The 15,684-nt window shown below is 40.1% G+C and overlaps 1 pseudogene; it reads right to left on the reverse strand.

Annotated features, from left to right (window-relative positions):
* Positions 1–6,200: 6,200 nt before the first annotated feature.
* LOC149239686 (putative E3 ubiquitin ligase SUD1 pseudogene) lies at positions 6,201–10,501 on the reverse strand (annotated as a pseudogene).
* Positions 10,502–15,684: the final 5,183 nt, after the last annotated feature.

The following is a 15,684-nucleotide window of genomic DNA, read 5'->3' on the forward strand; positions in this document are numbered from 1 at the left end:
CCATTAAGGAATGGAAAATCCCCACATCCATAAAGCATCTGCGAGGATTTCTTGGGTTGACAGGGTATTATCGCAAGTTTGTTAAGAATTATGGGAGAATAGCAGCACCTCTAACAACATTATTGAAGAAAGATTCATTTTCATGGACTTCGGAAGCAACAAAGGCCTTTGAACATCTTAAAGAGGCAATGTGCCAAGCACCGGTCTTAGCTACACCGGACTTCACAAAAACCTTTATTGTGGAATGTGATGCTTCAGGAAATGGAATTGGTGCTGTTCTAATGCAAGATGAAAGACCCATTGCTTTTGAAAGTCGTCCAATCAAGGGAAAGTTTTTAAACAAAGCTATTTATGAGAAGGAAATGTTGGCAATACTCCATGCACTTAAGAAATGGCGACCCTACCTAATGGGAAGACACTTCAAGGTAAAAACGGATCATGATAGCCTTAAATACTTTTTAGAACAAAGATTATCCTCTGAAGAGCAACAAAAGTGGGTCACAAAGATGTTGGGTTATGACTTTGAAATCATCTACAAAAAAGGGAAGCAAAATGTGGTGGCAGATGCACTCTCAAGAAAGGATGAGGATGTGGAAGCATTGTTGTGTGCCATTTCTATTATCCAACCAGATTGGATAAACGAAGCAAGGGAGGAATGGAAGAATGACGAAGAAGTGTGGGCACTTATTCGAAAGCTACAACAAGATTCCAGTACTTCTGATACATTTAGCTGGCAAAATGATTCGTTATGGTACAAAGATCGCTTATACCTCTGTAAGAATTCCCAGCTAAAACAAAAGATTCTTATGGAATTGCACACTTCTCCCTTAGGAGGGCACTCAGGATTTTTAAAAACTTACCACAGGGTTAAGAAGGAATTTTTTTGGGATGGCCTTAAATCAGATATTCAAAAGTTTGTGGCGGAATGTTTGGTTTGCCAGCAAAATAAAGTTGAAACAATTAAGACACCAGGTCTATTACAACCTTTATCCATTCCAAGCCAACGTTGGGAGGAGGTTTCAATGGATTTTATCACAGGTTTACCCAAGTCTGAGGGAAAGAGTGTCATCATGGTGGTAGTTGACAGACTTACCAAGTATGCACACTTTTGTGCATTATCACATCCATTTAAAGCCAGTACAGTTTCTACTGCATTTATGGAAACAGTTCAAAAGCTACATGGAAACCCAAAGATTATTGTAAGTGACAGAGATCCCATTTTCACTGGAAATTTTTGGACAGAATTATTTTCTTGTCTTGGTACTCAGTTAGCTCATAGCTCATCTTATCATCCTCAATCTGATGGGCAAACTGAGATAGTAAACAAATGTTTGGAAGGATATCTTCGTTGCTTTGTATCTGATAAACAGACACAATGGGTCAAATGGTTGCCTCTGGCTGAATGGTGGTATAACACTTCCTTCCATACAGCAACAAAAATGACCCCATTTATGGCACTTTATGGGTATCAACCACCATCCATCACATCATATTTAAGAGAAAATTCTAAGGTTCAGGCAGTGGAACATCACATCGAACATCAACAACAAGTCCTCCAACTCTTAAAGGATAACCTCGTGTTGGCACAAAATAGAATGAAACAACAGGCAGATCAACATCGCAGTGAAAGAAGTTTTGATGTAGGTGATTGGGTATTCCTACGGCTACAACCATATAAGCAAATGTCCCTAAAGCAAGCTAAGAAGGATAATAAATTATCACCAAAGTATTATGGTCCGTACAAGGTGTTGGAAAAGATTGGTACTATGGCATACAAATTGGAGCTTCCTGCAGCTTCTCGATTGCACCCAGTTTTCCATGTTTCATGTTTAAAGAAGGTTATAGGTGACAAGCTCCCAATTCAAACAATATTGCCAGAACTTGACGAGGAAGGAAAAATTATATTGGAACCGGAAGCAGTCACAGAAACAAGAACTCGACAGCTACGAAATCGATCAATTTCAGAGTATCTTATCAAGTGGAAGAACTTATCCGCTGAAGATTCCACATGGGAGGATGAGAATTTTATGCAGAAGTATCCAGAACTACTCAAGCGTTGAGGACAACACTTTTTTGAAGGAGAGGGGCATGTTGGGTCCCTATAATACTAGTGATTACCCCATTACTATTGTAGTTATACCCCCTATTTATATTGTTGTGCCCCTATTACCCCCATATTGTTATTTCTGTGCCCCATAGAATCCCTCTATTGTTATTTTTGTGGCTTTATATTATTATTGTTAGGTCGGCTGGATTATATTGTGACTCCTTAGACTCCTATATATAGAAAGGAGGTTTTGTCATTTGTATCATCCAAGAATTGTTCATTTATGTAATGTAAAGGAGGTTGCCCCCTCGAAGAGGCTAAATTCTAAGGCGTTGATCTATCTTTTCTATCTTTTCTTGAGCTGGTTTCATAACACCTACCAAAAAAGAAAATGAGTCTGTAGTTCATAGACATAATGTAGGGAGTCCAACCCATCCAAAGAACATAAATCTATCCACTCACTTGTCTGCTGCCCAAAGTTCCGAGTACTGCACCCTGATGAAACAATTTGTTGATATTTTTGCTTGGGAGTACAGTGATCTTAAGACCTATGACACAAACGTCATTCAGTATACGATTCAACTGGAAAAGAACACCATCCCTTTTAAGCAGAAATTAAGACCTATTATCCCTCTCTTATTGCCTTTGTTTGAAAAGGAAATCAAGAAGCTGTTGGATGCCAAGATCATAGTTCCACTGAGGTATTCAAAGTGGATAGCTAACCTTGTGGTAGTAAGAAAGAAGAATGGAGAAATCAAGCTTTGTGTTGACTTCAGGAATCTGAACAAATGCTATAAAAAAGACAATTACCCCCTGCCTAAGATGGAACACTTGTTGCAAAAAGTTTCAGGGGCTAGAGTCATGTCTTTCTTAGATGGATTTTTAGGTTATAATCAGATTGTTGTACATCCAGAAGATCAGGAAAAGACCGCCTTCACTACTCCTTGGGGCCAAGATACCTTTTGGACTAATGAATGTTGGTGCTACTTTTCAGAGGGCCATGGACATAGCCTTTGTGGAAGAGAAGGACAAATTTTTCCTTATTTACCTTAATGACATAACATTCTTTTTCAGCAGTCACAAGGACCATTTGCAACATTTAAAGAAGGTGTTTCTAAAGTCCAGACAATTTGAAATTTCTATGAACCCAAAGAAGTCACAGTTTTCTCTAGAAGAAGGAAAAATTTTGGGACATATTGTTTCTTCTGAAGGTGTGAAGATCGATCCAGGAAGAGTTCAAGAAATTCAGACATTGTCCATCCCAAGGTAAAAAAGGGACATTCAATCTTTCTTGGGTAAGATTAATTTTGTCAGGAGGTTTATTCTAAACTCTGCAGAGCTAGTGGAGCACATCACTTCCATGCTGAAGAATGGATCATAAATAAAATGGATAGATGGTTCAAGAAGCTCTTTTGAAGCCATCAAACAAACTATCATGGAAGCTCCCATTCTAATCAACCCAGATTACACTAGGGAGTTTTATATCTTCTCTTTTGCCTCTTATGATAGACTTGCAATAGTTTTGTTGCGGAAAAATGATGAAGGTGTAGAGCAGCCTGTGGCCTTTTTCAGCAAAACTCTGAGGGATGCTAAACTAAGGTATGACCTTATTGAAAAACAAGCTTATGCTCTCATAAAATCTTTAAAGGCATTCAAAATTTATATTCTGCATTCCATAGTGGTTGCATATGTACCTTCAGCCTTAATAAAAGATGTCCGAACTTAGCTAGATACTGATGGAAAGAGAGCTAAATGGATTGCAAAATTCATAGAGTTCAACATAGAGGTGAAGCACACCAAGCTTTTCAAAGTCTAGGGCTTGGCTAAGCTTATGGCTGAAGAGAATTGCATTTTGTTAGACATCAGTTGCATCGGTTCAAATTCAGGTGGTGAGAAGATAGAGGAAGCAGCAGAAGTGTAAGAGAAGAATCAATCTTTGGCTAAAATCTAGCCACTTGTGCATGGTATTCCAGTATAGTTCATTTTTTGTAGAAGATAGAAGTCCCTCCAGGACTTAGCTCAAGTCAAGCTCGGGACATTAAGCTCAGATCAGCCAAATTCTGCATTAATAAAAACCTCCTTTATTGGAGATACCCATCAGGGATCCTCTTGAGATGTCTAGACAAAGGACAATCTACGAATGTCATCCACCAGTTCCATTCTAGCATCTGTGGAGGGCATCATTATTGGAAAACCACAGCCCACGATATCGTGAGAGTTGGGTATTATTGGCCTACTCTATTCGCTGATGTGTTTTCTTTTGTGAGGTCTTGTGACAAATGTCAGAGGCTTGTAGGAAGACAACAGCTAAAATCTTTGCCCTTGAAGCTAGTACACACCAATGGTCCCTTCTAGCAGTGGGGCTTGGACTTTATAGGTGAGATCAATCCACATTCCAGTGGCCAACACAAATGGATCTTGGTAGCCACTGATTATTTCACAAAATGGATTGAGACCATACCCACTAAAAATGATAATCATCAGGTTGTCATAAAGTTCTTGAATGAGAATATTTTCACTAGATTTGGTTGCCCAACCAAACTAGTCACTGATAATGCAACAGCTTTCAGGGCAAAATAATTGGTGGACGTGTGAATCCATGGGCATTCAATTGGTGCATTCTAGCTCATATTATCCTCAAGGAAATGGCCTAGCGGAATCATCTAACAAGAGTCTTGTAAGGATAATAAAAAAACTATTGGAGGACAACAAAAAGAGCTGGGATTCCAAGTTGAAGTTTACACTGTGGGCTGACAGAGTTACTGGGAAGAAGTCCATATGAAGTTCTCCATTTAAGCTGGTGTATGGCACTGATGTTGTTTTTCCTATCCAGCTGATTCTCCCTATGGCCAAGTTCTTGCAAGAAGAACAAGATGAAGAGAATGACATGGCAACGAGAATGAGTAACTTGGTTGAATTACAACAAATCAGAGAACAATTGTTTGAGAAGTCAAGAATTCATCAGAAGAAGATCAAAGAAGCCTTTGATAAAAAGGAAAAAATGGACAGTTTTCAAGTTGGTGACTAGGTTCTCAAATGGGATGCATTGAAGGAAAAGAAGGGCAACCATGGTAAATTTGATGCCTTATGGACAAGACAGTTTGTCATTGTTCAAGTTTAGATGAACAATGCTTTTATTCTACACAATTTGGAGGGGGAAGATGCTTTTCATGGCCGAGTCAATGGGCAGTTTTGAAACTTTACTTCATATGAGGCTTTAAGGCCTTAGTATTGTAATAGGTCTTTTTAGTTCTTATTTTTTTATGCAAATAAACTCCATGCCCAATGGAACACTAGGAGATAAGTTTGTTTTGGTTGTTACTAGAAAGGTAGTAATCTACAATTCTTGAAACCTCGCAGGGAGGCTTTCATCCCTAGAAGGAGCCAGTGTTAGCCCTGAGGTGCAGCGCTGTTATTTTGAAGGCTAAAGGAAGGAAATGGTTTGTTTCACTGTCATGGAGAAGTTCCCATATGGTCCATCACCTCACTTTTCTCACTTATCCACTCCCATCAACATTCACTCATGTCCTAACCCAACCCTCAAACCACAATACAACTCACTTTCACCTTGGCACTATGTGAATTAATCCATTTTTGCATCCATGCACTAATGCACAAAAGCTGTTAAAAACCTTATCTTTCCATCCATATGCACCCTCTGCACATTTTTCGAGGACATCCCGTACCTCCGTGTCCCCCCGCCGTTGATCTTCCCACTGATATGACAGTCTGCACTTCACCCGACCAACGTGATATGCTCGATCAATCATCATCATTAGATCATTCCTGCTGGATCTAACTGCTATCGTGCATATCACTTGGGCAACAAGCGAGAGGGATACCCACCTGATAAAAGTGGTTTCCTCTCTCTCCTTCGCTACTACATGGCGCAAGATGAATGGAATCGAGCGGGCTCCGACCTTTGCCGCTTACTGCTCGATGACCGCCTAATAGAAAACATTTACGCTTAGTTAAAACTGCTCTCGGGCATTATCTTCCGAGCGCCTCCTCCACTTGATAACCGTTTGATATACCCATCCAAGATTTGACAGCTTGGACTTATTCTACCCCTGCCACAACTCAAGCATTCAGTGATCTATCTCCCCCGTCCATTCCTCCCGATCCAACAGTCCTTGTTCACGATCAACATAGTTCATCCTCCGCTACCCAACCAACATCCCGATCGTTGATCCACGCCGTCCAATGGTCCATGTGCCCCTGTACTCCACTTCCCATCAGTCACCCGGGGAGGAAATTTGTAGGCTCTGTCAGTGTTTTGACAGTCAAACAATTGAACTAAAATAACGGAATATATGGCCGAAAGGGGAAAAAACAACAACACAATGAAACCAAACCAACATAAATGATCATTTAGGATCACTGGCACGAGCAAGCCACCTGACAACGCGGCAAAATTACCAGAATCTAATTACCATTTTTGTTAGAAGCAAAGCCCTCTAAGCTCATGTTTGTCTAGTTATGGCATCAAGTAGTTAGAAGACAGAGGGGATAGATTAAGAAATCTTGAGCCTCAGAGAGTTCGAGAGTATTGTAAAAAGCCTATAAATGGCTAAAAGTTGGAAGGAATAGGGGTTCAACTTTTGGAGATTGTGGATACTCTATTCCTTCTAGCGTCTCATCTTCATTCCAGTAATACAAGCTTCTTTTGTTGTTACATGTTCAATTGCCATCTTCTCCTCTATTCTAAGCTTGCACTTGAATAGGTTATTCATGTTTTCTTCTATGTCTAATGTTAGATAACTATCATCTTATCTCTGCGTTGATAAATTAGATCTACAAGCTTCATTTACATTCTATAGCTAGCCATTCATATGTGTTTATGTATGCATCTGTTGGTACAGTCAGGATTCTCCCCCTATTCACTGAATCTATAAACTATTGAACATTAGTGGTCTAGAGCCTTGTCAAGATGATGGTGTTCATGCATGTCTTGAGTGAAAACAGAGTTGAAAAAGTCATTTGACTTGATCCAAACCCAAATCCATTCCAATAGTTTAGAGAACGATATTGAAGATTTAAATGTTACCAGGCATCTCTGAGCTATAACCTGGGAGAGTTTCCTAGAATGATAACAAGCCTCACATTGAATACTCCACCAATGAAATTTATATAAATGAACTTGATTCAGTCGACTAAGGGAGGTAGATTGGAGGAGTGGCGAAACCTTGCCTAGGAGGAGAAGTGGAACTATGAGCAGAGAATATGCCAAGTTGCCAAGAAGATTCTCTTAAAGGGCCAGAGGTTCTAGTGTCAAAATCCAACAAGCTTATAGTCATTTTTTCACATTTTCTCACTAGGAGTCCAACCGTACAATTTGTTTCCCCATTTGAGCAACAAAAATGTAGGTTTCTAGCAGTAAGGAATCTTTAGAGAATTTTGTGGAATCTAAAAGATTCCCTTAGAGGTAGATTTTGGCTGATATAGAATGATGTCGACTTTATAGTCATTTTTCACAGAATTTTTCGAGGAGTGCAATGGTGTTCTCAGAATCTTCATCTAAGCAGTGTATTTTTCAGCCATCTTTAGGAAGGAATCTTTGGGGTAATCTTCAAGATTCCTAAGGGTCCAAAATTTAACAGTGTCAGAAAGGGGAAAAGTTTATAGTCGTTTGAAACAATTTTGCACCACAAATTTAGCGGTGATGTCCATTTCAGTAGTTGGGCTTTTCATTTTTTAGGCCATCCTTCAAAGTGGAGGTATATGACGCAGTTATGTCATGCTTTTCTTCTAAATTTCTAAGATGATGTTTTTGGTTTTGAGATCCTTAATTACCAATATGTTGAGGGATACTTGTACGCCATATCATGTGATATTTTATTATCTTGCCATGCTGAAGTAATGCCCATTTGAGTGAGAGTTCTTATAGGGAGAATGTCTCATGGAGAGACATGCCACACTTGTTGAGGGAGTTTGCCCATATGAGTGAGAGTTCCTAAGAACGTCTCGTTGAGGGAATTATCTTTGTAATGACAAAGAACATACCATGTGTGTTATCTCAAAATCAGGCCCTGGAAGGCTGCAGACCAGGAAGACTTCAAGTAACTATTTCAAACCGACTTTAGGCTGAGGCTTAGCCTCCTCAACCTGAGAGGGCTCTCTCTTGATGGGTTAATGATTTTGGTTAAAGATAAGATGGCTAACTCTTATAGAACAACTGTGGAAAATATGAATGGTGGGAATACATTAAACAACTATCCATTGGGCTTATGGAGTCAACAACACCTCAATATAACAATGAACTCAACCTTACATGGAAGTCAGGGCATTCAGCATTTAAACATTCAGAACATAAACTCATATGGGACCACACAGTTTATAAATGTATACAGGAAGTCAGAGCACATTCAGTGATTTCAGAGTGATTATACATCCATACCACTGTGAGAATTAAGAAAAGGACAACATCACATATTCTGAACATAAAAAATCCTTCATGAATCCTGAGAAGTAAAGTCAAGCATGTATTACTGAAAATGAGTCTCACATCAGAGCACATTCAGTGAATTCTGAGTGATTATACATCCATACCAATAGGCCAAATACAAGCTTTTCCATAAAATTTCCCAACCCTGATTACATTGCTGTTTCAGCTATATATAGAGCTCTTATTCTAACTGATCGAGATTCCTCCTTAAACATTAAGGGAACTCGAAAACTACTTCTGATGACACCTATTAACCCTTTAACTAACTAATAAATACAACTGACTACTAATTGACAGCTCTAGAATCCTAAAACAATTAGGATTCTAATTCTACATCATGCTGAATGTAGCATTTATTACAATCAGGATTTATTCCCTGACAAGTGGTCTCTTTTAGTTTGGCTGTGGTAGATCTTCAAGGCTCCATGTCGGTCTTCAATGTCACACGTTTTCCATTTTCCTGAAACATAGGAAATTATCCCTATTTTACTGGTCTTTGGTTTACCTCAAAATGTTCGAATCCAAAGAAGCATGTCCTTTATCCTTTAATCACCCAAAATAGAGCAGACTGCCACGTCCTTGATGAGTTGTCCACCGTTTTCATGTACCTGTGTGATGACAAAATCTTTCAAAAAGATTTGCCGCTTTGTCAATCATAATTGATCAACTGAATTGTAACATGCAGCTACAGCAGTTTCGTAGCGCGCTACGAAACTGCTGTGTAATTTCAAAAGCACAGTCTTCCTTTCATAGCTAAATGATCGCCACTGTTCATGGCTTAAGCACCCTACTCCCTTGATCACTTTGACAAGATTTGCTTGCAACTTTTCAAGAAACAGATATTGCTCCTGAGGAAGAGATGCAATGACACCAATAACCACAAGCCAATGTAACAAAGAGCTTGTTAGTGGTGAAGACCAGAAGAAAGCCACCCGCTGAGCAATTGTTGTTCCAAGCATACTGATAGTACAAACATCCAGCCACCATCCACACAATAAAGGGAAAACCCCCAGCTCAATCACTAAAAGGAAAGCAACCTTCACCATTGTCATGAAATAGTTTACACAAGACAAAAATTGTCTGGCAAGAGAAGGAATAGCCTCTGCTATAGAGGCAACTCCATAGATCCGACCCTCAGCCAAAGGTTCTCCCCTATTATAGCGGATCAAAGCTATAAGTCCAAAATAACAAAAAACCAGACCAAATATAACCATGTAACCTATAGCAAGAGTAGCCATATCAGAAAGCTGCAAGGCAGCAACCCCTGCTACTGTTAACAGATCTATAGGACTTTCATTTGTAAGAATATTTGAAGCCGCATCTGAATGGGTCACATTTGGTATTAGATGCTCTGCACGTGCCTCTTCGGCCTGACTGAATACGAAGTCTGTTCGAGTTTCTGTTGATAAATTTGCAACAGAGTTCAATGTATTCTGCACCGTCATATTAGCTAAAGCCAATGCTGAGTCCAAGGGAGAAATGCCTGCTGTAAGTATTGTACTAGTATTTGTTACCACAAGTCGAGAGAGTATGAAAAGGACTATCCGCCCTAAGGTGAAAGGAAGGAAAATCACGACACCGAGAAAAATTGCATTGCTGGCCAAAACCGTAATGGCATCTTCAACCAAATGAAATACAGGCCCTTGCATCCCAACAAGTTCATCAAACGGCACATCTTCTGCACCATCTGCATCATCAACACCATCAAAAATTTGTTCGACATGTGCTTCAAGACGTGCAGCCTGGATTTCCAAACGAGCAGCTACATTCTCAGCATTTCTCCTTATCAATTGCCCTGCACCAACAATACCTTGACCAGCATCACCATTTCCACCACCAATATTAGCTCTATTCCCTTGCCCAGGTAACCGCCTATGGTTTCGTTCCTCCTCCACCTTCCTCATATAGTTTAACACCTTTTTGAAACCATTCAGATGTTGAAGCTCAGACAGAGATTGCCATTGACAGTGCGTATATGACTGTCCTTTCCACTTAATCAAGAACTCCATTTCACTCCAATCTAGCTCCCCATCCATTTGCATGTTCAAGACAACCAGCTCAGGCTGTTCTTTTTCTGCTGGTCTGCTTTAGTCCATTCCAGAGTCTTTGTCAACATCAGGCAATTCTCGGTGCCATTTTCTTTATGAACCATAGGACCTGCACCAAGAACCCACCGAGGAATAGACATGGCAAACACACCCTTGTTCTACATCCTGATTAAGAAATTGTCTTTGCGCATGATACGCATTAGAAAACCCTGATTGAACGACCAAAACCGCTGAGTAAAATACAACTGCAAACATGTGCCAGTACCAAGACACCTAACGACCTAATGATGAGGATAAGCGGTCGGATATGATAGACAAAGTGTATAGGCTGACAACTGTTGATGGATTTTGATGGATATGACAGCTGTGAAAGAATGGCCATGGATTCGAACAAATCCCCAATTTCGTAGCGCAGCCAGTGCAAAATATGAATTATGCGCTATGAAATCACCTAGACAATTTCGGCTTTGAAATGAGTTTGGACATATGATATCCATGTGAGATGTGAGACCAATGATAGACTAAAACAGAGAATTGACCCCTTTATACATACCAACAATACTCTTAACAAGACTCCTATTCAAACTGTTTAGACTCTAAAACCAGATGAAAAGACTAGACCCAAAATTGACACCAACCTTTTGGCAAACAATCGAACTGATGTGAACAATTCAGAAATTTTCTTGAGTGATAACATACATCATCATCCTTTGCAACATTTAATGAAGCAGCCTCCCCACCCTTGACACCAGGGCTCAGAGACGTAACCCACACTTGGTGAGCTCCGTTATCAATGTGTTTGTGTCCTATTGTTTGTTGATCATCATTATGTTTCCTCATATTTCAGTATGCACATGTAGTTGTTGTATACTCTTTTATATGAAATAATGCTAACATCACAAAAGTAAAAAATTCTAGTAGCTGAAGAGATCCTGATCATCCATGCAAGATAATTTGAAGCCCTAACCAATTAGTTTCTTTCCTTGAAAAAATACATTTTGACATATTCATATGTGGACATAAATATACTTAGTTGATAGGATTCTCCTTCTTCTTGCTACTTCCTTGATGTTGATGATGATATAGAGGATAGAAAACTTCTCCTTGATGAAGGTAGTTTTCTTCAAGAATGATCCTTGATCCGATAGAGGGTGAGATGATACTGCCATTTGATCTAGCTTCCTTGGATGAATAGTATTCAAAACACTTTCACTAGAGTAGATGTAGGGTTTTGGCCTTCTTCCTCTTGATGAAAATCCCAATACGTCTTTGTAGACTACTTTGATCTAGGGTTATGATGCTTTCTTTGACTTCAAGATGATCTTCATTTTGATGCCTTCCTTGAGATTCGATCCTTGAGTGTCCCTTGATAAGATGCCCTTCCTTGACTTAGTTACCTTAGCTCTAATACCATGTTGAGAAATCTGGGGCATACAAATTAAGTGATTTATCTTCTACTAGTAACTACTTGTCTTGACATAGGAGCAAAGAGTCGGAAATATGAGGGCACGATTTTTGAGAACTTTTTTTAATTAATTGCAGGTGGAACCCTGAGCATGGAGTAGAGGTCGGCAAAACCATGATTGAGCCCAATTTTCGAGAGGGCAAAATTTTTCCAGTGTCCAAATTGGACAAACTTTATGTCGATCCTACACCTCTCAGCGACACAAACTTGATGGTGGAAACATAATTTTGATCTGAGCTGCAGATCTTCAGATGACCCAAAGGAGGGAATCTTTGAGGAATCTAGGAGGAATCTAAAAGATAACTGTACCCCCAGATTTTTACTTTATTAGAATTCAAAAATTTGACAGTTGATTTTACACTATTCGAGGCCGCAAATCTAATGGTGTAATAAGATTTTCCATTTGATCATTCCACTTTTCGGCCACTTTTCAAAGTGGAGTGTAGGTGTCAGCATTCAATGTGCGAGCAGTCATTTCCATGATATTAAATGCCATGAGATTGATGGTACAACCAGATCCAACAGTTTATCATCCTCTTCTTTAGATAACTCCTTGATGTGAGGTATATGCAGTGTGATCATGTGATTCTTTGTCTCTTTGCTTGAGATGCATTGAGTTGTATAGATCCCTGTTTGATGTTTTATGTGGGATCTTTTTTTGTTCTTGATGTGAGATTTACTTATTGTCATGTTTTTATTGAGATCCCTTTGTCACCATGTTGAGGGATACTCATGTGTCTCCATGTATGTTTGAATTGAGATACCTTTAATGCCATGTTGGTGGGATGCTCATTATTATCATACGTGAAATTATGTCATGCTGATAGGAGTCCTTTTTTGAATGATATTTCCTACAACAGAACGTCTAGTGGAGCCACTCCTACGTGAGGGCATATTCCTTGCATGATAGAGAAAACACATTCATGTACATCATCACTCTTTCCAACATTCAATGCAATGACCTACACCATCTCGACTGACCTAGGTGGATATTAGTGGCCACCTACCTATTCCACTTGGACCTTCACCATTGTTTCTTTTAGTTTTTCAGTTTCCTTATTGTAGCACGATTTACTATTTTTGGCAGTTTTTTGGGTCCTGAACTTCTGGAGCCATTTTGAGGCCCTAAACAATGTTTTTTGGGAAAAATGGGAGCAACATTGGTTCGTGGATTGATGTTGCTCACTTAAAAGTTGTAGTCCTCAGATAGATCTTTCTAACAATGTATTGTGCGCGTCAAATGGAAATCGTATGCCAATGTTACAAGCCCAGGAAGTTGAAGTACCAATTTACCCAAAACGGAGCCCATAGTTTGGCGCTTCATCTCCTAGGGTTAGATTTCTGGATGTTTAGGGTTTTCCACTGTTTCTCAACAATAAATAGGCCTTCAAGCCTCATTGTAAGACAAGTCAGAGGCCTGTAGCTACCACATATCTTCTCAGAGATAAGCTACCATTGCCTGAGCTAGTTTATTTCAATCTCTGTTTGTAAGCATATTTTGGTATTTTCCATCAATGAAATGAAGTATTATTTCTGTTGCATCTCTGTATTTATGGTCATATTTGTAATTTGTTGCATTCCTATTTAAATCCAGATCAGTCTTATTATAGCGGTATTCTCTTTCTCTATTTTTCTTTGCATGTCCCCAACGAGGTCGGGATATAAGGAGTTAGGGCTTGAACTGGTTAAACCTTTGTAATACCAGCCTCGCAAATCCCAATGACCTACCATGGTGGATGAAAAGAAATACGAGGGGGCAAGAGATCCTATCAAAATCTTGCTTGAAGAGGCCCTCGAGCAACAAAGGAACGTGATGATGGACAACTTTGCCCAGATCCTTCAGTGGCTACCTAGGGGCGACACATCTACTTCCAACAGCTACTCTGGAAGTGCCACACACTTTAAGGTACAAGCTAACTTTGACATCCCCATATTTGAGGGTCAGATAGATGTAGACATTGTAGATAAATGGTTAAATATGCTAGAAGGGTATTTTTCTGTTCATGATTTTTTCGACCGAGAAAAGATTACTTTCGCTCTTCTCAAAGCTGCCCCCCATGTCAAGGACTAGTGGGAAACCTACTGCGAGCAGAAGGATGAAAATATGGCTTCACTATTTTCAGCCACAGCCACTTAGAATTCATTCTGGAATGTTATTAAGGAGTAGTGCTACCCTGTTAGAAGCTATGAGGATAAATACATAAAGTTTACCACGCTGTGGCAGGGAAGGGACCAAGAAGTTCCAAAGTTTACCAATATTTTTCATACCCTTCACACAAGGTTGGGTATCAAGGATTCTGAGCTGCATTTGGTACTCAAATACCGCGCTACCTACACAGGTACATCTAGGATGAGATGGTGTTCCTGGACATCTCCTCACTCGACACCGCATACTGATACGCTCTCAAGATCGACTAGAATTTTAAACAGAAGAAGCGAGACTTTGGATCTGTGAATCCAAAGCAAGGGAAAGGTGCCCCCAAACCGTTGAATAAAGGAGAAAGCCGAGGCGGGGTGGCCCAAGACAACCCACCAAAGCCACAAGCAAAGAACAACACTGCGAAGCTGAAGAAGGACACGGGAAAGTGGTGTGAGTTCCAAAAGAGATCCACTCACAAAACAAGTGAGTGTCGGGCCAAGCAGTCACTGGTGGCCGAGCTCAAGTCTTCGGAATCAGATGCATGTTTTGACTCTGAGTCAGAACCCAATAAATGGAATGAGAAAGGGAAGCAGATTATTAATGCAGAGCTAAATGCCACTATTGCCACCATGAAGATCCAAAAGGAGGAACCAAAATATCCAGAGGAGGAGGAGTGCCTCTTTCACTCCCAGATGTGGGTAAAGGGTTCCCCGCTATAGTTCATTATCAAAAGTGGGAGCCAAAAGAACCTTATTTCGGCAAAGGTCATGAAGTGGCTGGGCTTACCGACCATAACACATTCAAAACCGTGCAACATCGGGTGCCTACACCAAGGATGGGATCTTCACATGAGCCATCAATATCGCCTTCCATACAACATCAAGCCCTTCACAGATGAGGTATTGTGTGACTTTTCTCCTTTGATGTTTGTGATGTATTATTAGGCCAATTATACTTGTGGAAGCGACATGCTGTGTATGAGTCAAGGCCTCATGCTGTTATTGTTACTTTGGGAAATAAGTTGTACAGGATACCAGAGGTAGCGTTGCCTACTGCCTTCTCTTTAGTTATTGCAAAACAATGCAGTAAGCTCATTTTAAAAACTGGGAAATTTGTTTTCCTAATGATACGCCCTCAAGGAAATAAGAAGACGGTGGCCAAAACCTCCAGACAATGCCCCTATGCATGACAACAACAGATGAACAAGGTCGTGGAGGAGTATGAGGACATGTTCACTGCCCCCGAAAGGGTGCCTCTGCACTGCCAGGTCAAGCACTCCATCAATCTGACCCCAGGTGCACCATTGCCCAATGGACCAATCTATCGGTTCTCCGTTCTGGAGAACAATGAAATCAAGAGGTAGATTCAAGAACTGTTGCAGAAAGGTCACATCCGACCAAGTTCATCACCTTGTGGGAGCCTGATTGTATTGGTACTAAAGAAGGATGGGACTTGGAGACTTTGTATTGACTATTGGGTACTGAACAAGATCATTATCTAGAATAGGTACCTGATCCCATGAATTGATGACCTTTTGGA

Source organism: Pinus tabuliformis, chromosome 8, assembly GCF_031772625.1.
Source record: "Pinus tabuliformis cultivar Carrire ecotype Pingquan chromosome 8, CPIR1, whole genome shotgun sequence".
NCBI classification, from domain to species: domain Eukaryota; kingdom Viridiplantae; phylum Streptophyta; class Pinopsida; order Pinales; family Pinaceae; genus Pinus; species Pinus tabuliformis.